The 23346-nt window shown below is 44.1% G+C and overlaps 6 non-coding genes and 1 pseudogene across 6 annotated transcripts; 6 read left to right on the top strand and 1 right to left on the bottom strand.

Annotated features, from left to right (window-relative positions):
* Window positions 1–3336: 3336 nt before the first annotated feature.
* Window positions 3337–3408, top strand: trnaa-cgc. Its single transcript has one exon. It is a non-coding gene; the product is annotated as a tRNA-Ala (tRNA).
* Window positions 3409–4187: 779 nt separating this feature from the next.
* trnaa-ugc lies at window positions 4188–4259 on the top strand. Its single transcript has one exon. It is a non-coding gene; the product is annotated as a tRNA-Ala (tRNA).
* A 301-nt stretch (window positions 4260–4560) lies between these two features.
* Window positions 4561–4632, top strand: trnaa-ugc. Its single transcript has one exon. It is a non-coding gene; the product is annotated as a tRNA-Ala (tRNA).
* A 1011-nt stretch (window positions 4633–5643) lies between these two features.
* Window positions 5644–21979, bottom strand: LOC113658537 (annotated as a pseudogene).
* On the top strand, window positions 16329–16400 carry trnaa-cgc. The gene has a single exon. It is a non-coding gene; the product is annotated as a tRNA-Ala (tRNA).
* trnaa-ugc lies at window positions 17165–17236 on the top strand. Its single transcript has one exon. It is a non-coding gene; the product is annotated as a tRNA-Ala (tRNA).
* Window positions 17539–17610, top strand: trnaa-ugc. The gene has a single exon. It is a non-coding gene; the product is annotated as a tRNA-Ala (tRNA).
* Window positions 21980–23346: the final 1367 nt, after the last annotated feature.

The following is a 23346-nucleotide window of genomic DNA, read 5'->3' as shown; positions in this document are numbered from 1 at the left end:
TCCTATAGGCCTCTATCTTTGTTAAATGCTGATGTTAAAGTTCTGGCAAAAACTATAGCTCTGCGCTTAGAGAGAGTGTTGCCCAGCATTATTTCTGAGGAGCAAAACGGTTTTATTAAGGGACGTCATTTATTTTTTAATACTCGCACTCTTTTAAATATTATTCATACTGTACATTCCGAAACGGTACCTGAGATTGTGATTTCAATGGATGCCGAAAAAGCATTTGATAGGGTAGAGTGGGAGTATTTATTCGCTGTATTAAAAAAATTTGGTTTTGGTAATAAGTTTATTGGTTGGGTGAAATTACTTTATACATCACCTCAAGCCAGCATTCAAACAAACAATGTGCGTTCAGAGTATTTCCCATTAAAACGTGGGACACGTCAGGGTTGCCCTCTCTCTCCATCTTTATTTGCCTTGGCCATTGAACCATTGGCCATTTCATTACGATCCTCTACTTTATTTAAAGGCGTCACTAGGAACGGCATCGAACACAGACTATCATTGTATGCAGATGATTTGTTGCTCTATGTATCAGACCCTGTGTCTGGTCTACCTGGTATCTTGTCCACTCTTGATACATTCAGCTCCTTTTCTGGATATAAATTAAATTTTCAGAAGAGTGAATGCTATCCAATTAACACAACTGCTTTGCAACTTAAGCATCTGGACATGCCCTTCAAAATCAGTCCCGCTGGATTTAGATATCTTGGTATTAATGTGACACGTACATTTTCAGGTCTTTTTTCTGCAAACTTTACTCCACTCGTAACTAAGATGAAGTCTGACCTTCAGAGATGGAATAGTCTGCCTTTGTCTCTGATTGGGAAGATTAATGCTATAAAAATGAATGTTCTGCCTAAATTTATTTTTTTATTTCTAACAATCCCATTGTTCTTACCTAAACATTTCTTTGACTCATTAGATAAAACGATTAATGCTTTCATTTGGTCTGGGGGATGTCCCAGGGTGCGTAAGTCATTACTCCAGAGATGTAAGTCTAGCGGTGGTCTGGCACTACCAAATTTTCAGTTTTATTACTGGGCAGCACACATCCATAAGATACGGTGCTGGGTTGAGTCACCTCATTTAGCATGGTGTAAGTTAGAAGCCCAGTCATGTTCTTCCTCATCCTCTATACCTGCTCTTATATACTCTTCTCTTCCAATAAAAATTTCTTTGTATGTTAAAAGTTCTGTTGTGTTTAATACTCTAAAAATCTGGTATCAATTTAGGAAACGTTTCAAGTTTGTAACTGCTTCTCCTTTAGGTCCATTATGTAGCAATCATCTTTTCCCCCCTTCGTGTCTGGATTCTTTTTTCTTAGTGTGGTATAGTAAAGGTATACACTGTCTTCTTGACTTATATTCAGAGGGACTTTTTCACAGTTTTGCTAATTTGTCGTCATTGTATGGGCTACCTGCCAGCCACCTCTTTAGATATTTTCAAGTTAGGCATTTTGTTCGAAAATGTTTTCCTGGCTTTCCCTCAGCACCACCTCTCCAACACTGGGAAGGTTTGCTTACATATAAATCACAAGGAAAAGGTGCTGTTTCTGAGATTTATAAACATATTCTGGATTTCTGTGACCAAACTACCTCCAAAACAAAGGCTGCTTGGGAAGGAGAGCTGGGACTTCAGCTTGGGGACGGGTGGTGGGATAGTGTTGTGAATGGCTTTGGTAATGTTTCGTGTGCCCGTCTCGCACTTATCCAGTTTAAGGTCATTTATAGGGTGCATTTTTCTAAATATAGATTGTCTCAAATTTACCCAGATGTCGAGGACAAATGTGACAGATGCTCTAACGCACAATGCCACCTGAGTCACATTTTTTTTTCTGTCCACAACTATATAATTATTGGTCGGGTTATTTCAGCACGATGTCCACTATTCTGGGAGTACATTTGCAGCCCTGCCCATTGATTGCTATATTTGGACTTCCAGATGAAGCATCTCAGTTAAACTACATCCAAAAAGAAGTTATTAGTTTTACATCATTGTTGGCCAGACGTCGCCTTCTTCTTCAGTGGAAGTCCTCTGTCCCACCATCTCACTCACAATGGCTAAAGGATACAGCATTTTTTATTAAGCTTGAGAAAATAAAATATATGATAAGAGGTAATACCTCCAAGTTTTTTCATAAATGGCAATCGTTTATTTCATATTTCATGGGCCTTCAGGTTTTGCCAGATTAGGTTTTTCTTCTTTTGTAAATTTTAAATGACTTGTATTCGATAGTTAAAAAGGGCCAGGACCTGGGGTAAGCGGGTGGGGGGTGGTTTGTTCTTTTCTTTTTCTTTTTTTTTTTACTTTCTTTCTATTATTGTTATTATTGTTGTTGTAATACATTTACTTTACTCCTTTTTTTTTTTCGATGAAAAACTAAAATGGGATTGTATTGTTATTTGACTTTGTTTACAATAAAAAGAATTCGCAAAAAAAAAAAAAAAAAAAAAAAAGGTAGATGTATCACTAAGCACGTGACTGATACATGTACAAGAACTAGGAAGTAAAGAAAGCATGTGAGTTCTAGAGCCAACGTGTGTCGTCTCATTTATTGTTTGACAAACAACATTACAGGCATGATGGCCAAGTTGAAAGGTGTCAGTCTCGTAAACGGAAGATCACGAGATAATTAAGCGGACACCACAGGGTTAAACATTTGAACTAGCACTTTTTGCAACTTAAAAGATTTTTTGATGTTCTTGTCTTTAACATCAGCTCTTCATGATGTTGATTTTTAAAACTGTCTTGAAGCTGGGATGTGTCATGCTCCTGCCTTTGGTTCAGATTGGGTCAGGTAAGTCAGTTGTTAAAAAAAATGTGTGGATGTGCTACTGCTGATGTCTTTGCGACAAATCGGCTCATATAAGTCTGTCGTATTGAATAGGGGTTACAAAACAGGAGTATACGCTCAGCTCACGTCTGTCCATCACTCAGCAAAAAAATCATGTGTGCAGAAGCTCAAATGCTTTGACCAGCAGCCAAGCACTAGGTCTTGTCCCTCTTTGATTTGGGTCAAAGTCGGAGTGATCCTTTGGTTCGGAGCAGCTTTGAGCAGTGTCAACATTGTTGTGCTTAAAATCTTCGTAAACTCTGCATGTCAAGGAGTTTGAGGGGATCTAGCTCAGTGGTACCTTCTGGGTTACATCTCAGACTTTTCCATTACAGAATGTTACAGTATTTAGAAACCAGTCATCTCTGCAGATAGTGTACGTGCTGTTACAGCCGCAGCTTATTAGTTTGTTTGATTATTTGCAAAAAGGCTTTTCATGCTGGTAAATGCTGGAGCAAGCAATGTGCCAGAATACCCAGTCTTCATAGTAAGCCTTTGGGGATGTAGCTCAGTGGTAGAGCACATGCTTCGCATGTATGAGGTCCTGGGTTCAAGCACCAGCATCTCCATTGAAGAACTTCAAAGAAAAAACCTAGTGATGGTATCTTCTCTGCAGATGGTTAGCTTTTGAATGCTATAGGGCACTGTGTCACCATCGCCATTCAATCCTTGCAGATGCTAAATGCATTCATCTTGTGCTTTTGTGCAATAAGGCTTTCATGCTATTAAGGTCTGCTGTGCATTTGTTGCTCTGTTCATCATGCAGCATCAAATCATGTGTGCAGAAGCCCATTGCTATGGAATTTACTAAGATGAAGTACTGGAGCCTGCATGGTGAGAAATGTCTGAATCCAAATGCTTCAACCAGGATCCAAGCACCAAGTCTTTTACTTCTTGAATTGGGTCAAGGTCGGGATGATTCTTTGGATCGGAGCAACTTCAAGCAGTGTCAACGTTCTTGGCCTAAAAATCTTCTATAGCTGTGCCTGTCACAGAGTTTGAGGGGATGTAGCTCAGCGGGACCTTCTGGGTTACATCTCCGACTTTTCCATTTCAGAATGTTACAGTATTGAGATCTGAGGCACCTCTGCAGATGGTGTATGCACTTTTACAGCTGCGGCTTATTTGTTTCTTGATCTCTATTGTTGTCTGTCATCAGCACTTTCTTAGCTCAGGCATGATGGCCAAGTAGGACGATGTTGCTCTTGTAAACAGAAGAGCCTGCATTTGCTCTCTGTTTGATCCTGATTATAGATTTTGTGGCAAAGCGGATGTAGCTCACTGGTGGAGTGCATGTTCGCATGTATGAGGTCCTGGGTTGAATCCTGATCATAGGTTTTGCAACAAAGGGGATGTAGCTCAGTGGTAGAGCGCATGCTTTGCATGTATGAGGCCCTGGGTTCAAGCCCCAGCATCTCAATTAAAGAAAGTTACAGAAAAAGAAAAGCAAGGGCATGTTCTCCGGACTCTCTGCAGGTGGTGTTTTTTCAAAGCTAAAGGGAATGGTGTCACAGTGCCCATTCAGGCCTTGCAAATGCTAATTGCATTCATCTTCTTCTTTTGTGCAATAAGGCTTTTATGCTGTTAATGTGTACTATGCATCTGTATGGTTGTCTGTCATCAGCATACTCTTAGCTCAGGCACGGTGGCCAAGTGGGAAATTGTTAAATGCTGGAGCAAGCAATGTGCCAGAATTCTCAGTCGTCAGAGGATTTCAATGAGCGGATGTAGCTCAGTGGTAGAGCGCATGCTTTGCGTGTATGAGGTCCTGGGTTCAAGCCCCAGCATCTCCATTCAAGATATTTTCAGAAAAACAAAATTGAGGACATGTTCTCTGCAGGTGGTGTTTTTCAAAGCTAAAGGGAATGGTGTCACAGTCCCCATTCAAGCCTTACAGAGGCTAATTGCACTCATCTTCTCCTTTTGTGCAATAAGGCTTTTATCCTGTTAATGTGTACTATGCATTTGTTGCTGTTAGTAAGTTAGTGGCCTTCATGCACCAAGCAAACATGTGCAGAAGCCCATTGCTCTCGAATTTACCAGGAGGATGTACCTGAGCCTGTATGGTGACTCCAAATGCTTCAACTAGCAGCTAAGCACCAGGTTTTTTCTTCTTGAATTTTGTCAAAGTGGGAGTGACTTTGCATATATGATGTCCTAGGTTCCTCTCTGCAGGCTGTGGATTTTGAAAGCTAAAAGGCACTGTGTCATTGTTCCCATTCAAGCCTTGCAGAGCATAAATGCATTTGTGGTGGGAGCGGTGTGGTGTATTAGGAGGTACGAGTGAGACACAAGTACAGCTTATCACATACAAACCCAAGTTTATCTATTTGTAACCAATTCGACTACACCACCTGGGAGGGTTAAACCCAGGAAATAAAGTAAACCCCAGTGTTGGTTATCAGATCACACAAGTTCGATTCTCTTATGAATAAGTGTAGGAAAGAAATGTGGGCATCATATGAAAAGTACAATGTTTATTAAATACTTGCAATTAAAATAGAAACTCACTTAAAATTTGCTCAATCCTAAAGAGCCCTTACTAACAGCTCAAACCAACATTACAAAAGCAACAAAAAAAAGAAAATGTCCTGTTAAGAAGGTCCATTGACAGACAAGTACACAAATAACAACAATCAAATGAAAGAAACATTAAACAACCAATTTACGCAACTTCCAAACAAACAAAACAAAATATCACAATTAAGTACAGGGCTGGGGTTATCCACCGAGGCGATCACCAGGGCTAGTTATCCAAACGCACACTTCCACACGCACACACACACACACACCTCACCGTGAACTCAGAGCACACACTCGTACGCTTCAAGAATGTCGCACGGCACACTTTGAAATAGCAGCAGCACAAAAAGGTCTTTCACCCGTGGGACCCCCAGCTCCTGAAAGAAATCAAAACCAAAATAAATACATCTCCTAAACAGAAATGAATGAAAAGCAAATAGAAGTCATGATTCAACACAACAGAAAACTTTGTAAAAAGTTTGAGGGATACAGGTCTCAAAGAAGCGGCCACGTCGTTCCTAGGCCAGCCCCAAGAAATGCGCAATCTTCCACCCCAGAGTAGACCAGAACAGGTCAGTTAAAACTATCCCAGAAACCAGACGGCAGCAGCAGAAGTCCCTTTAAATGGTTGTAAGGCGATGTTATTCACTCGACGCGCAGTACAGGAAAAACCAAACTGCAGTGATAATTGCCCAGGACCAAAAAGAGAGGGAGAATCCTATAACAAACATAAATAGTACAAAACAGAATTACTAGTAATTGCACAAATACACGCCGAAATTCCCCTTAGCAAAACCGAACAAAACTTACCAAGTGCGGATAGATGAGTTCACTAGGATCAATTCACCGCTCAGGATATGCAGCCCTCAAATAACCTGCTGATAAACCATTACTCACGCCACCCGACCCGTATTGAAGCTAGACATTGTAATGCAACTTCCTCATACCTGAAAGGTGGGCAGTAAACAGATCCCAACAGCATCCGACAGGGACACACACAATGATGAAAAGACAGGCTAAGGGCCATAAACGAGTCATTAGTGCAACGAGTAAAGATAAAAAAAAATAATTAGCCAACACTACATGCTAACAGCACATACCTGAAATGGCTATAGTAACAGAAAAAGGAGAGGATACGGACGTGACGCATCCCAGGCTCAAAACCAACCTGCTCTAAATAGTGCCTGCTCGATACTGATTGGTGGTCATGAGCATCAATCACCACTCGTACATACGGTCACAATCCACCCCCAGCTTCTGCATCGTCGCCCCGACGGTGAACTAACCCAAAAGCCCACCCTCATAACCTTCAGTCCCAAGGACGGAACAAGTACAGCCACAGCTGTACTACCCACTATACTAGACACTGTACCCGGCCCCAGTGATCGCGGGAGTTGATGTACATTAGAGTGCTGCCCAGCAGTACTCCGTCCAGTCCTTCTCACCACACTCTCACCCACAGAAGCAGAGGGTAAAGGAAGGTTCACTGCTGGCTGCACATTCATTCCTGCCTCAGGGATTTCTTTTAATTCTTGGTCCTCACCAGAACCTTGGGGGTCAGACTGACCCTTAATGCGAGGTGCTTGCCTACTACTAATCTGCGGTGTTTCAGGTATCAGAACAAACAAATCTCCCTCGTCCAACTCCTCTTCCCGAGGCCGCAACGGTTCCACTATTGGAGTGTCCTGCAATATGGAGGAGGAGTTCCTACCAATCTTAGGTTTCAGCAAAGATTGGAGCACAACCTTTAACTTACTTAGATCTGTGGTGGGAGCAATTGTATACACCACACCTCATTCCTTAGGTGCCTTCACAATCTGGTACACCACTGAGCTCCACAGGTCGTGGATTTTATGTCGACCTCTCACGCTATAGTCACGGAGATATACCAACTGACCTTCCTTCAGTGGTGATTTTCGTACCTGCAGATCGTGCCTGGCCTTTCGGTGATCAGCAGCGGCCCCCAACCACTCGCGAGCGCCACCTGCAACCGATCCTGATGTTCCATAACCCAACGATGAACATTACCGGCCAATGGTTCTTCAACTCTACCAAGCAGGAAGTCAACTGGAAGTCTAGGCTCCTGCTCAAACATCAAACAATACAGGCATTCCCCCGTAGCTTGGTGATGGGTAGTGTTGTAGGCGAACAGTACCTGGGGAAGACAAGATGGCCAGTCCCCCTTCCTTGACACAGGCAAGTAGTGCGTGACTTTTCAACCCCATATAAGCAACACAACTGATGGATAAGAGCCGACTCAAAGTTACGGCCTTGGTCCGATTGGATACGGCCAGGCACCCCAAATTTACAGAACCACTCAACAACCAGAACCTGTGCCACAGTCTCAGCTTGTTGATTTCTAGTGGGTCAGCCAAGGTGTATTTGGTGAAAATATCAGTCATGACCAACACATTCTCAAGACCGGAACTTGAGGGTTCTAACACAGTAAAGTCCAAGGCCAGAATCTCATTTGGCCTTGCAGCCAGCAGGTGTCCCATGAAACTAACAGGGACGGGCTGGAAACCTTTGGCACACTGGCACTGCTCACACTCATGGTACCACCGGGCAATGTCAGTGGACATCCCTGGCCAATAACATCGTTGTCACACCAGCTGAGAGGTGCGCTCTACCCCCTGGTGCCCGTGCAGTTGGTGTAATTGTGTCAACACCTTGGACTTCATGGCCACCGGCAATAGCACTTGGAGGACCTCCTCTCCACCATCCGGGCGAAACTCCCGACGATAAAGCACCCCCTCCTTCTCCACCAGGCGATCCCACTGCCAAAACAAAAGCGCGGCAGACCTAGAAAATTTCTTGTGCTCCTCAGAGCTAGGCGGCGATTTCCACCTCCAAAACACCAGCAGCTCTCCAATAACTGGATCGGCCTGCTGCTGAGCAGACATATCACTGATGGATTAACAAGGAAAGGATACGATCTGGTTTACCCGAGTCACCAAGCCGCCCTGGTCGACTTGACGCAATGCAGCAGGAATGGCTACACCTGGGCACAAATCCCGAACCTCCACAGCAGATGGGTTCTGGCATGACAAGGCATCAGCATTGCGGTTGCTTTTACCTGATCTATACTTGAGCTCAAAGTCAAAGGCCACCAACTGGGCAGCCCAGCGCTGTTTCATGGCACCCAGCTTAGGAGAGGTCAGGTAGCTAAGAGGATTATTATCGGTGTAGACTACACACTTGTGTCCCAGCAGGTACTCCCAAAACTTCTCGGTCATGGCCCACTTGAGCGCAAGAAACTCCAGCTTCATAGAACTGTAGTTTGAGGTATTGTGCTCAGTGGGCCTAAGACCTTGGCTACCATAAGCTATGGGATGCACCTTACCTTGTTGCTCTTGTGAGAGGACTGCCCCTAGCCCCCCATTGCTGGCGTCCACCTCCAAAATAAAAGGACGTGAAACGTCGGCATAGGCGAGCACAGGGGCTGTGGTAAATTTACCCTTTAACTCCTCAAAGCTACAATGACACTCATTAGACCATACCTCAGCAAACTCACAGGACCCAGACTTTGAGCGCTTTGGGGCTGCTAGCTCTGCTACCAACCTGTGGAGGGGGCCCTCAACAAAATGGTGGTAGTAGCTAGCAAACCCCAAAAATGACCACAAACCTACAACACTAGTTGGCTGAGGCCACTGAGAAACTGCCTCAATCTTGCCTGGGTCTGTGTAGTCCCCTTCTGAGGAGATCACATGACCCAGGTACTGCATTTCGCGTTGGAAAAAGGCACACTTGGACAACTTGGCCTTCAAACCATCCCTGCGTAACCGGCTTAAGACTACCTCCATCCGAGCTAGATGTTGGTCAACTGACGAGGAGAAAACAACAATGTCATCAAGGTACAAGAGGAGAGACTGGCACTGTTGGTCCCCAAACAACTGTTCCATGAGTCTCTGGAAGGTGCTGGGGGTGTTGCAAAGCCCAAATGGCATCCTGTTCCATTCAAAGAGTCCAAATAGAGTACAAAATGCTGTCTTGGATCTATCTGCCTCACTAACAGGGATCTGATTGTACCTACTGGCAAGGTCCATGCTGGAAAACCAATGTGCCCCTGCCAGAGAGTCCAACATCTCCTCGATAGGAGGTAGAGGGAAGGCATCCTTCCTGGTCTTAGCATTTAAATGCCGGTAGTCTACACACATGCGTTGACTACCATCCTTCTTCTTGACCAAAACAATAGGTGAAGCGTAAGGGCTGCAGCTCTCTCTAATTACCTGGGCCTCAAGAAGTTGGTTAATGTGAGCCTTCACTACCTCATACTCGGAAGGAGGAATACGCCTATACCGCTGAACTTCAGTGACCTCTGGGGGTAAGCTAACCACATAGACATGGTTGACAGTGCCTACAACCATGTCAGCATACATCACTACATCTTTTGTACCCACATTAACCACAGGCACATAAGCTGTGCCATGGTGCACATGCACCAAAGCAGGAGATGCCAAAAAACCTGCTGGAAGGCCAGAATCTGGAGGCTCAAACAATACGGTGCCACTTGAGTACTGTGCAGAACAGGTTACAGCAACCATTTTCATGGTGCCCCCTGGGATGCGACATGCCCAGCGTCCACGCATCTTGTCTCGACCCCCCTGATCTGAAACTGGCTGGACCTCGATGTGATGGCAATGCTGTAAGGCCTGGAAAACAGAAATAGGGGCCCGTGACACAACAGGTAAGTCAAAGAGACTTGTGCCATGCTGGCCAAAAAGCTCCCAGTAGCAGCGGCTCAGGATGTTCATTCCCAGAACACTAGGAACCTGGGCACACAAACCACCTGGAGGATCTCTGACCACCAGCACCCCACACCCGAAGACCACACACCCACAAAGCTGTACATCCAACTCTAAATAGCCGATATATGGAATTGAGAGGCCATTCGCAGCCAGAGCTGTAACCAATGGCACAACCAAAGCTGTTCCTGACCCCACGATTTGTCGAGAAACATGTCTCTGTAATGGTAGGCACCATAGACCCAGTGTCCACCAGGCAAGGTACCATAACCCCACCCATACACACGTCAAGTTGTGAACACGTCGACATAAAACGTGACATAAAATTTGCATCATTTAGAACACCCGAGCCTGTCTTTTCCCCGACCAAGCTGTGGCCCGGCAGCTCAGCGGGAACTAGTTTTCCGACGGTTGCCTGGACTGTGACTGCCCACCTCTCATTACCATAGAGTTTGTGCGTACTGGTGGGAAGCGAGAAGGTCTTCGTTCCCCATCACAATACCTAGCAAAGTGACCAGGCTGCTGACACCTTCTACAAATAATCTGATTAGGTCGGGATAATTGCGAACGCGTAGGATTTTGAATTTGAGCCACACATAGAGTAAGTTGATTCAATTGTTGTTGTTGCTTTTTCAGCATTTCTCGCCCAAATCGGAATTCGCCGAGATACTACTTCCCCCTGTGTGCTGATGTCCCTGTACCCCATACTGAATACCATGAGCGGAAGGATCTGATTGGCTTCGACCGCGTGCCCCCCCAGGCATTCCCTTACGTTCAGTGGGTTGGCGACGGACCAACTGTTTCAGTTCACGTCAAAGTGCACCATCGCTCACATGTTCAACAAGTTGATCTCATAATAAAATATCTGCATTAGGCATACCATGGGGTGATTGATGTTTCATAAGATTCAACAGGGCCAGGGAGAACTCTAACAAGGTCTCCTCAAAAATTGATTCTTGAAGAGCTACGTGCGAACTTGTGCAACCATACAATTCACGTATAATTCACTGAATAATTTTGTTTGGAACCCCCCCCCCCCTCCCTTGGCCGATATCGAATTTCCTCCCTTGCCTCTCCCTCCAAATGATCAACCAAAAAGAATGCTTGATTACTTGAGGACAGATGGTGAAGCTGAATGCAGGCCTGAGCCTCCTACACCCATTCCTCAATACTGGACCTACCATTAAATTTCAGGCACGTACAATCTAGAGGAACAAAAACAAAACGATCTGTTACAGATGCAACAGCACCCGTGAGTGGTGGGTCTACAATGGCAGACATAGGAGCATTGGATGGGCCAGGTTGTGCAATTGGCAATTGCTCCTGTCGCAATCTTTCATTATCTGCACTTAATTGGGCTACGAATTCTCTCAGCTCGCGTAGTTCATCATCCATAACTGCAAACTGCGCAACCACTTACCCCTACTGATGAAACTCAGGATCTACTCTTCACCCCCACAAAATAAAAAAAAATAGGACTGCTGCTTCCCAGCTTCTGCAAAAGAAATGAAAATACAAAATATGCAAAACACAAAAAAATACACAAACAATACCCATGTCTTCTGCACTACACAAGAGATCCTGCAGACTACACCAGAATGTGGCGGGAGTGGAGGTGGTGTATTAGGAGGTACGAGTGAGAGCCATACAGCTTATCACACACAAACCCAAGTTTATCTATTTGTAACTAATTCGACTACGCCACCTGTGAGAAACCCAGGAAATAGAAGTAAATCCCAGTGTTTGTTATCAGATCACACAAGTTCGATTCCCTTATGAATAAGTGTAAGCAAGAAACGTGGGCTTCATATAAAAAGTACAACATTTATTGAATACTTGCAATTAAAATAGAAACTCACTTAAAATATGCTCAATCCTAAAGAGCCCTTACTAACAGCTCAAACCAACATTACAAAAACAACAACAAAAAAAAAATGTCCTCACTATTAAGAAGGTCCAGTGACAGACAAGTACACAAATAACAACAATCAAATGAAAGAAATATTAAACAACCAATTTACGCAACTTCCAAACAAACAAAACAAAATATCACAATTAAGTACAGGGCTGGGGTTATCCACCGAGGCAATCACCAGGGCTAGTTAACCTCTTACGGACCTCCGCCTATATCCATTGTCCAACAAAAAGTGGTACAGCTCCCACATACTTTGACACACAGGGGTGAGCCTGGTCTCATTTGAAAGAAGAGATTCACTAGTTTCAGATTGATTCTAGGCCTTACTGGCACAAAGTTACAGGGGTTTGAATGCAGATTTTCCTGTCCGCCTGGGTTGTTTTTCTGATAAACTGATTAATCTTATTTTTCTGGAACATGTTAGGGACAAACCAACAACTGAGAGTCATAGCCACATGTCTTGGCTTTCACCAAAAAACGGAAGTCAAAAGACCCAAAAATGGATTTTATATGAATATTTTTCTATGGCCCTGGTCGTCGGGTGCAGCGTTTTTGTGTACTTGTTTACTATATAACTTTGAAATAAAAGGCTGCAGGCTCAGTCTAACAAGCCATAAATAAGCCTAGACTCTCTCTCTATCACTCTGGTGTGAAAGCAGGCCTGTAACTTGACACCCTGAGCTGTGAGCGGGACAAAAGGTCAGGGATTACGCAAGAATTCTTCTGCGCAGCTTTTTCACGCAGACACTGCCAGAGAACACACGGCATATTGCATATCGTTGGAATCATCTGCTTATTGGCTAAACGGCTATATAGGTCCCAGCCCATTTCATTGCTATTGGAAGGAGTAATTGTCAGTCAAAGGCGGGTTCCCAAAAATGAGGTCATGCCACCATTGGCTTCCCAGCCGTCTATCTCTGCCATACAAGCACCGATTGGCTCAAATGACAGCTTATTTGATTCGTTAGGACCTGGGCTATAAATATCACATAGGCTTTGAATTTTTGAATATCCCAATTAGGAGTTAGCGTGGCAAAACGAGATGATGGCGCACTTCTGTTTCCAGTTTTCAGAACACTAACGGAATATTTGCGGCGCGACCAGAGCGTTTTGGATTAAAAGGCTTACAGATTTCAACTCCTTGGACCTGTGTGGATTTTTGTGGATTATTTGTGTTGGAATATATTACCCCAGTGAAGAAAGAGACGCGTCTAAAGGTAAGGGAAAAACTGGTCTAGCGCCACCTAGGTCAGTTTTGTCCTAGAAAATTTTTTTCTAATTGTATGAAGGCTGTGAATCATATTGTGCTTTGTGTGTGGGCTTAAAAAATTATTGAGAGTATAAACTTTACTAGGTAAATAGGTTTTTTTGTGTTTTTGGAGGATTTGATGCTTTAAAGTTGTATTGAAGCTTGTTTCTGGGTCATTCCCTAGTGGTCACTTCTACTTCCGTGCCGTGTACGGCACAGGGCCCGTAAGAGGTTATCCAAACGCACACTTCCACACGCAAACACACACAACTCCGCGTGAACTCAAAGCACACACTCGTACGCTTCAAGAATGTCGCACGGCACACATAGAAATAGCACCACCACAAAAAGGTCTTTCACCCGTGGGACCCCCAGCTCCTGAAAGAAATCAAAACTAAAATAAATACATCTCCTAAACAGAAATGAATAAAAGCAAATAGAAGTAACGATTCAACACAACAGAAAACCTTTTAAAAATTTTGAGGGAAACAGGAATCAAAGAAGCGGCCACGTCGTTCTTAGGCCAGCCCCAAGAAGTGCGCGATCTTCCACCCCAGAGTAGACCAGAACAGGTCAGTTAAAACTATCCCAGAAACCAGACGGCAGCAGCAGAAGTCGCTTTAAATGGTTGTAAGCCGAAGTTATTCACTCGGCGCGCAGTAGAGGAAAAACCAAACTGCAGTGATAATTGCCCAGTACGAAAAAGAGAGGGAGAACAAACATAAATAGTACAAAACAGAATTACTAGTAATTGCACAAATACATGCCGAAATTCCCCTTCGCAAAACTGAACAAAACTTACCAAGTGCGGATATATGAGTAAACGAGGATCAATTCACCGCTCAGGATACGGAGCCCTCAAATAACCCGCTGTTAAACCGAAATACAAGGACTGCACATTACTCAGGCCACCCGACCCGTATTGACATCGTAATGCAGCTTCCTCATACCTGAAATGTGGGCAGTGAACAGATCCGAACAGCATCCGACAGGGACACACACAATGATGAAAAGACAAGCTAAGGGTGCAATAAACGACCCATTAGAGCAACGAGTAAAGATTATAAAAAAACGAATTAGACAACGCTACATGCTAACAGCACATACCTGAAATGGCTATAGTAACGGAAAAAGGAGAGGATACGGACGTGATGCATGGCTCAAAACCAACCTGCTCTAAATAGTGCCTGCTCGATACCTCGTTCATACGATCACACATTCATCTTGTCCTTTTGTGCAATAAGGCTTACATGCTGTTAATGTGTAATGTACATTTCAGGCCTGTCAAGTCAAAAGGCTGTTTTGTGCTGTAGCGCATGTCTCATTGCTCTTAGCAGACCTATACAGATGCAGTCACTTCTGCGTCAAAGCCGTTTCTTCCTTTTCTCAGTCACAAACATGACCACCTTCTGAGTTCTCGGGCATGATGGCCAAGTGGAAAGGCGTCGGTCTCGTAAACCATGGGTTCAATCCCCATTCATACCTTGCAGCATTTTCTTAATTAAGCGCATGCCACAGGGTCAAGTATTTGACCTAGCACAGTTTTGCAACTTAAAAGATTTTTTGATGTTATTGTCTTTCTCGTCAGCTCTTTATGATGTTGATTTTTAAAACTGTCTTGAAGCTGGGATGTGTCATGCTCCTGCCTTTGGATCAGATTGGGACAGGTAAGTCGGTTGTAAAAAAAATGTGTGGATGTGCTAAGGGCTGATGTCTTTGCGACAAATCGGCTCATTCACGTCTGTAGTATTGAATAGGGGTTACAAAGCAGGAGCATACGCTCAGCTAACGTCTGTCCATCACTCAGCAAAAAATCATGTGTGCAGAAGCTCAAACGCTTTGACCAGCAGTCAAGCACTAGGTCTTGTCCCTCTTTGATTTAGGTCAAAGTCGGGGTGATCCTTTGGTTCGGAGCACCTTTGAGCAATGTCAACATTGTTGTGCCTAAAATCTTCGTAAACTGTGGATGTCAAGGAGTTTGAGGGGATCTAGCTCAGTGGGACCTTCTGGGTTACATCTCAGACTTTTGCATTTCGGAATGTTACAGTATTGAGATCTGAGGCATCTCTGCAGATAGTGTACGCGCTGTTACGGCCGCAGCTTATTAGTTTGTTTGATTATTTGCAATAAGGCTTTTCATGCTGGTAAATGCTGGAATACCCAGTCTATGCAGTAAGCCTTAGTGGATGTAGGGTTCTGGGTTCAAGCCCCAAGATCTCCGTTTAAGAAATTTACAGAAAAACAAATTTGAGGGCGTGTTCTCCGGACTCTCTGCAGGAGGTGTTTTTTCAAATCTAAAGGGAATGGTGTCACAGTCCCCATTCAATCCTTGCAGACGCTAATTGCATTCATCTTCTCCTTTTGTGCAATAAGGCTTTTATGCTGTTAATGTGTACTATGCATTTGTTGCTCTGGCCTTCATACACCAAGCAATCATGTGCAGAAGCCCATTGGTCTGGAATTTACCAGGAGGATGTACTGTACTGGAGCTTGTAGGGTGAATCCAAATGCTTCAACCAGCAGCCAAGCACCAGGTTTTTTCTTCTTGAATTGAATCTGATGCTATTAAGGTCTGCTGTGCATTTGTTGCTCTGTTCATCATGCAGCATCAAATCATGTGTGCAAAAGCCCATTGCTAGGGAATTTACCAGGATGAAGTACTGGAGCCTGCATGGTGAGAAATGTCTGAATCCAAACGCTTCAACCAGGATCCAAGCACCAAATCTTTTACTTCTTGAATTGGGTCAAGGTCGGGATGATCCTTTGGATCGGAGCACCTTCGAACAGTGTCAACGTTCTTGTCCTAAAATCTTTTATAACTGTGCCTGTCACAGAGTTTGAGGGGATGAAGCTCAGCGGAACCTGCTGGGTTACATCTCAGACTTTTCCGTTTCAGAATGTTACAGTATTGAGATCCCAGGCAGCTCTGCAGATAGTGTACGCGCTGTTACGGCCACAGCTTATTAGTTTGTTTGATTATTTGCGATAAGGATTTCATGCTGGTAAATGCTGGAGCAAGCAATGTGCCAGAATACCCAGTCTACACGATAAGCCTTAGGGGATGTAGCTCAGTGGTAGAGCGCATGCTTCGCATGTATGAGGTCCTGGGTTCAAGCCCCAGCATCTCCATTGAAGAACTTTAAAGAAAAACAGTGGTGAGGGCATCTTCTCTGCAGATGGTGGCTTTTGAATGCTATAGGGAACTGTGTCAATCCTTGCAGATGCTAAATGCATTCATCTTGTGCTTTTGTGCAGTAAGGAGCTCATGCTATTAAGGTCTGCTGTGCATTTGTTGCTCTGTTCATCATGCAGCATCAAATCATGTGTGCAGAAGCCCATTGCTAGGGAATTTACCAGGATGAAGTACTGGAGCCTGCATGGTGAGAAATGTCTGAATCCAACGCTTCAACCAGGAACCAAGCACCAAGTCTCTTACTTCTTGAATTGGGTCAAGGTCGGGATGATCCTTTGGATCGGAGCACCTTCGAGCAGTGTCAATGTTCTTGGCCTAAAAATCTTCTATAACTGTGCCTGTCACAGAGTTTGAGGGGATGTAGCTCAGCGGGACCTTCTGGGTTACTTCTCTGACTTTTCCGTTTCAGAATGTTACAGTATTGAGTTCTGAGGCATCTCTGCAGATAGTGTACGCACTTTTACAGCTGCGGCTTATTTGTTTCTTGATCTCTATTGTTGTCTGTCATCAACACTTTCTTAGCTCAGGCATGGTGGCCAAGTAGGACGATGTTGCTCTTGTAAACAGAAGAGCCTGCATTTGCTCTCTGTTTGATCCTGATAATAGTTTTTGTGGCAAAGCGGATGTAGCTCACTGGTGGAGTGCATGTTCGCATGTATGAGGTCCTGGGTTGAATCCTGATCATAGGTTTTGCAACAAAGGGGATGTAGCTCAGTGGTAGAGCGCATGCTTTGCATGTATGAGGCCCTGGGTTCAAGCCCCAGCATCTCCATTAAAGAAAGTTACAGAAAAAGAAAAGCGAGTGCATGTTCTCCGGACTCTCTGCAGTTGGTGTTTTTTTCAAAGCTAAAAGTAATGGTGTCACAGTGCCCATTCAAGCCTTGCAAATGCTAATTGCATTCATCTTCTCCTTTTGTGCAATAAGGATTTTATTCTGTTAATGTGTACTATGCATCTGTATGGTTGTCTGTCATCAGCACATTCTTAGCTCAAGCACGGTGGCCAAGTGGGAAATTGTTAAATGCTGGAGCAAGCAGTGTGTCAGAATTCTCAGTCCTCAGAGGCTTTCAATGAGGGGATGTAGCTCAGTGGTAGAGCGCATGCTTTGCATGTATGAGGTCCTGGGTTCAACCCCCAGCATCTCCATTCAAGAAATTTACAGAAAAACAAAATTGAGGACATGTTCTCTGCAGGTGGTGTTTTTCAAAGCTAAAGGGAATGGTGTCACAGTCCCCATTCAAACCTTGCAGAGGCTAATTGCATTCATCTTCTCCTTTTGTGCAATAAGGCTTTTATGCTGTTAATGTGTACTATGCATTTGTTGCTCTGGCCTTCATACACCAAGCAATCATGTGCAGAAGCCCATTGGTCTGGAATTTACCAGGAGGATGTACTGTACTGGAGCTTGTATGGTGACTCCAAATGCTTCTGTAACCGGCCAAGCTCTGGCAACTTCTACTCCCTGCGTTGTGTAATAAAAGACCCGGAAGAACTGGAGCTGCTGCTGAACTGGAGAGTTTATTCTCTACTCAGCACGCACACCGTGGTCTCTACTCAGCATGCACACCATGGTCTGAGGAAGCAGCGCGGGCTGAACCAGAATTACGTCACCATTAAAGAGACATACAAAATATTTTTCCAAAATGGCAAAAAAATAAAATACGAATGAAAATAATAAGGTTTTCATGAACAAATTAACACTAAATAAACAGTTGGAAATGAAAGGATAATTAGTGAAATACATCAATATTTTACTTATATTAACAATCGTCACATTCACCCCTCCTGAATTTCACTAATATCCTGACCAAATGACACAAAATTGGTCCCATAGAACCAGATTTTTCCAATGAACCTCATTCACAGTTCAACATAGAAAGTTACCCACTTCACAGGTCAAGAGAAATCCAAGGTTGATCAGGTCTTGGACACTCTTAGAACAATATGCTGCCTTGTACAACATACAATAATCTGGTCTATTTTACACTTCTGAAATTCACATTCTATGAACACTTTCACAGTATTCTCATGGAACCAAATGCCCTTTTTTTTTAAAATAAAGAAAGAAATGATCCTGCTCTCTTTACTACTGGTGACTCCCCTTTCTGACCATAAAATGACTTCTGTGCCATGGACTCGATTAAACGGCTAACTTTTTTGACCACCCTCCCTGCACGGGTCCTAACACCCAGTGTGTCAGTAGAAATGTAAGCTTGTGTCAAGAATACTGTTGGCATGAGAGTCATTCACAATTTCCATTTCTAGGTCAGGATTACTTGCTGGGAATTCAATCTCTATGACAGACACTTGATCAGAACCCCCAACAGCCTCATTTTCACTGAGGTTTTGGTCACAGACACTTCGACTGTGGACTGAGTGATCAGATCCCAGAACATCAACTTCCATAAACTCTTGACCTTCAATCTCCTTTTGAATGTCCTTGTCATCTTGAAGTGGTTCAACAGGTAAGAAGCTGATATCAAGAATCAAATTTCGATGCACCACCTTGGATCTTCCTTCCTCGTCAATCAATTTGTATATAGTGGTTTGAAGGTTCCGATTCTTTATAGTGTAGACAGTTGGATCCCACTTATCGGCAAGTTTTTTCTTTCCTCTCTCACTCTTGTTTGCAAGGAGCACTCTGTCCCCGATGTTCAAATACGTGCCCTTTACCTTTCGATTATAACACCTGGCTTGCTTTTTCTGCTCTTTCTCAGCATGTTTCTGAGCAATGTGTGCTGCTTCGTGAAGGTAAGACATGAGTGTTCTCACATAACTACCATGGTCCACAATCACAGGGTCATGCAACACCTGTCCAAATATGACATCAACCGGTAGCTTTGGAATGCGGCCGAACATCAACTGGAATGGGGCGTAACCAGTGGTCTCATGTACTGTGGCATTATATGCGAAGGTCAAAGTCTGTATCTGCTCGGGCCACTTGTGTTTCTCTTTGAGAGGCAGAGAACGGAGCATATTACCCAGAGTTCGATTGAACCGCTCTGTCCCCCCGTTTCCCATCGGATGGTACGCAGTAGTGTGTGACTTCTCAATGCCTGCCAGCTTGAGCAATTCTGCTATGAGGTTACTTTCAAAGTTGGCTTCCTGGTCTGTATGAATGCGTGTCGGGAAACCATAAACACAAAAGAGGCGATCCCACAACTTCTTTGCAATTTGTTTTGCTTTTTGATTTACACACGCAAAGGCATGGGCCAGCTTTGTGAAGTGATAAGTCACAACTAATACGTCAACAGAGCGCTGCTTGCTGCCCTCAGCAGTCCAAAAATCCAGACACACTAACTCCATGGGGGCAGAAGTTCTAATGCTCTGAAGTGGAGCTCGTGCAGATGGCTCGGGTGTTTTGGCCAATATACATCTCTGGCAACACTTGACATACTCCCTTACGTCACGCTCCATTCCAGGCCAGAAAAAGCGATGTCGGGTTAGCTGGAGTGTTCTTGACTGTCCCTGATGTCCAGCAAGGTCATGAACACCAGTTAGAGCTTTAGTCTTGAGACTAGAAGGAAGTACAAGTTGGAACCTTTTGTGATGGCTTAGAGGATCTTTAGAGACACGATAGACCACTCCATCCTGAATCTTCAGCCGATCCCATTGCTTAAGAAGAACTAAAGCTCTGGCGTCCAATCCAACCCTTTCTCGCCTTGATGGTCGTTTCCTTTGACTCAGGAAGGGCATAATCTTTGAGATTACTGGATCTGACTCTTGACCCTGTTGGATCTCCTGAAGAGGGATTACTGGAATTGTGTCACACCCAGGCAGTACTGCATCCTGAACGGACTGAACTGCCTGAATGGCCCTCATCTCAGTTACAGTCTCCCACTGATTATGGAGGTTCAGATAAGTTTCAACTGCTGTGTGATCACAGGACACTGCAGAATTCAACTGTGACAACACAAGGAGGCTGTTCACTTGTAAACGGAAAGTGTCTTGAATTCCATTTTCGCTAATACCTTCAGCCTCATTGAGTAAACTACCATATTGCTCCGTAATGAGCCTGTGACTGACTGTTTTTGCGAAAGGATCCCGACTCAAAGCATCGGCTACAGTGTTCTTCCTTCCCGCGATATGTTTGAGATCGAAAGAGTAAGCCGCAAGCTTAGACACCCAGCGCTGTTCACAAGCATCCAGTTTAGCTTTCGTTAGTATGTATGTGAGCGGGTTATTGTCCGTCCATACGGTGAACGTGTGGCCCTTTAACCAATGGCTGAATTTCTTACACACACTCCACTTTAAGGCTAAGAACTCAAGCTTGTGTGCTGGGTACCGCTTCTGAGAATTGCTTAAGGATTTGCTAGCGAATGCAATGGGACGGGCTTTCTCTTCGCCTGCTGATATCTGTGATAACACTGCCCCAAGTCCATCCAGAGAAGCATCAATTGACAAGATTAACGGGAGAGAGAAGTCGGGGTGTGCGAGAACCACACTATGTAGCAAGCTCTCTTTCAGTTTAGAAAGGGCATCATCACACTCTAAGGTCCAATCCGCTGTCTTGAGCTTTCTGGATGTACCAGCCTTAGCCTCAATTTTAACCTTTGACCTCCTTTTCTGCCCAGCTGTCAGTGAAAAAAGTGGTTTAGCTATGGAGGAGCAATTTGGGATGAAGTGCTGGTAATAGAGGATCATTCCCAAAACAGACGTAATCCTCCGTACAGATGGAGTACACCCATCTTCTTCCATGAGGTCAGCTTTTGACAGTTGGGCTATGGCTTCGACCTTTGACGGATCAACAGAAACACCATTCCCATCAATGATGTGACCTAAAAACTTAACAGAGGCTCGCATCAAATGGCACTTTTTTGGACTTAACTTGAGATTGTGGTTCCTCAATCATTGGAATACTACCGCCAACCTTTCCAGAGCCACACTCTCATTGGGTGCAAACACCAACAGGTCGTCCAAGTAACACAACAGGCTACTAAAATTCAGATCTCCAAAGATACTCAACATCATACGCATAAAAGATGCTGGACTATTGCACAGCCCTTGAGGCATCCTGTTGTATTCGTGGAGTCCTACTGTAGTAGTAAATGCTGTATACTTCTTATCTTCTTCAGCCATGGGGATGTTATAAAAGCCTGATGTTAAATCCATAGTACTGAAGAGAGTATTTCCACCCAAGGCAACTAGACAATCAGATTGGTGTGGGAGCGGGTGTGCATCTTTAATAGTTCTAGCGTTTAGCCATCTAAAATCCATACAAATCCTCAAGCCACCATCTTTCTTCCGTACTAGAACTAAGGGCGAAGCATATTCGCTCACTGATTTCCGAATTATTCCTTGCTCCTCCATCTCAGAAAGAACTTGGCGCAATTTTTGATAGTGGCCAGGTGGCACTCGACGGTATGGCAGTCGAAACGGACGCTCGTCCATTAGGCGGATGCGATGGACAAAATCTCTGACCTCCCCACAATCCAAAGCATGTTTGGAGAATACATCATTGTAGTTCTCAAGCAGCTCTACAAGCTTTTCTTTCACTGTATCTTTAACAGAACATGAGTCACTTTCAAAGGAACCCAACGCTTTCCCAGCTTGACTATTCTGGGAAAGAGCACGATCAAGTAGACTGATGAGTGTCTTCATGCAATTTTCATCATTCTTTAAAGGAGATGGGGTACTAGAGTTAGTGTTATCAGATGACACTACAGGTAAGACGCTGGTTGCAACATCACCCTTCATAGGTGACTGGGTGTAAGCTGTAGCATTTCTTACAGCAAAGCTACGCTTGGATTTGACTGCTACTTGTTCTTTTTGTTCAGTCTGATATCTGTCAAGATGTTCTTGTACCTCACTCGCAGTCCACTTATCAGGCTCTTTTAAACGGAAAATGGCTGACAGGGATAGATCTGGGCAATGCTTGACAAACATCATTGCTGCCTCTTGGCACGGATTATCCATATGTCGCCCAAGCCTGGTTAAAGCCTCCTCTGCAACATCAACAGCCTTATTTAGACGGACCCAGTACTCAACTGGATTTTCTCCTGCAACAGGCACTGTGCTGTAAAAATCAGCTAAGGGCATGTAGGAATATCTGACCTCGCTGAAATGCTGTTTCAGAATATCAAATATCACTTTGGGGTTCTCAGAGGGTCTCAGGGAAGTGTTACTGCGAAGGGTAATTCTAACAATATCTTTGGCTTTACCCATCAGTCTTGAAAAGATTTCGTTACAATGCTCCAACACTGGTATGCCTCTTTTCCGCAGGTAAGTGTCCACTAAATCTTCCCATTCATGCACACTGAACTTATCTGTTCCATCTCCTCGGAAGACAGGGGGCTCTTTTGCCACGGACTGCATGACTAGTTTAACTCCCGTCAAATTAAGAGAGGGTGCTTCTGAGAATGACTGACCTGCACCTAAACTACGAGTCTGTGCACTGTTAGATTCTCTTTCCCCATACGCTACCTCACTTTGAGTGGAAATTATAGTCTGTCCTACTTTCTGTGCAATATGTGTTATGAGATTAACCCATGCTGGATCACTTAGATCTGGGGAGGCAGATAGCAGATTACCCCGTAACTGACTAGGTGTTTGTTCAGTTACCCGTGTGGAACAAAATTCCGGTGGTGTTCGTTCTACATTACCCCTCCCTGTAACAGGTGTAAAAGTATGGTCACTGAAAAGTCTCCCTCTGCCAAAACTTGAATTTGACACATTGCCATCAGCATCAAAATTATCCATATTGTAACCATGTGCAACCATGTGCAATCAGGCAGTGGAGCTAATTATACAGTGAAACGTCCAGTTCAGTGAAAATGCACTATTTTGTGTTACTGTTCATTAAAACCTTGAATGAAGTGCAGCGCCCACCGGCAACCAAACGACATTGATCCTTGGACGAAGATCCGAAACGAACTGATCGTC

This window comes from Tachysurus fulvidraco, chromosome 14 (genome assembly GCF_022655615.1).
Source record: "Tachysurus fulvidraco isolate hzauxx_2018 chromosome 14, HZAU_PFXX_2.0, whole genome shotgun sequence".
Lineage (NCBI taxonomy): Eukaryota > Metazoa > Chordata > Actinopteri > Siluriformes > Bagridae > Tachysurus > Tachysurus fulvidraco.
The sequence above is the reverse complement of the archived record's forward strand: the minus strand, read 5'-3'. Positions and strand labels throughout refer to the sequence as shown.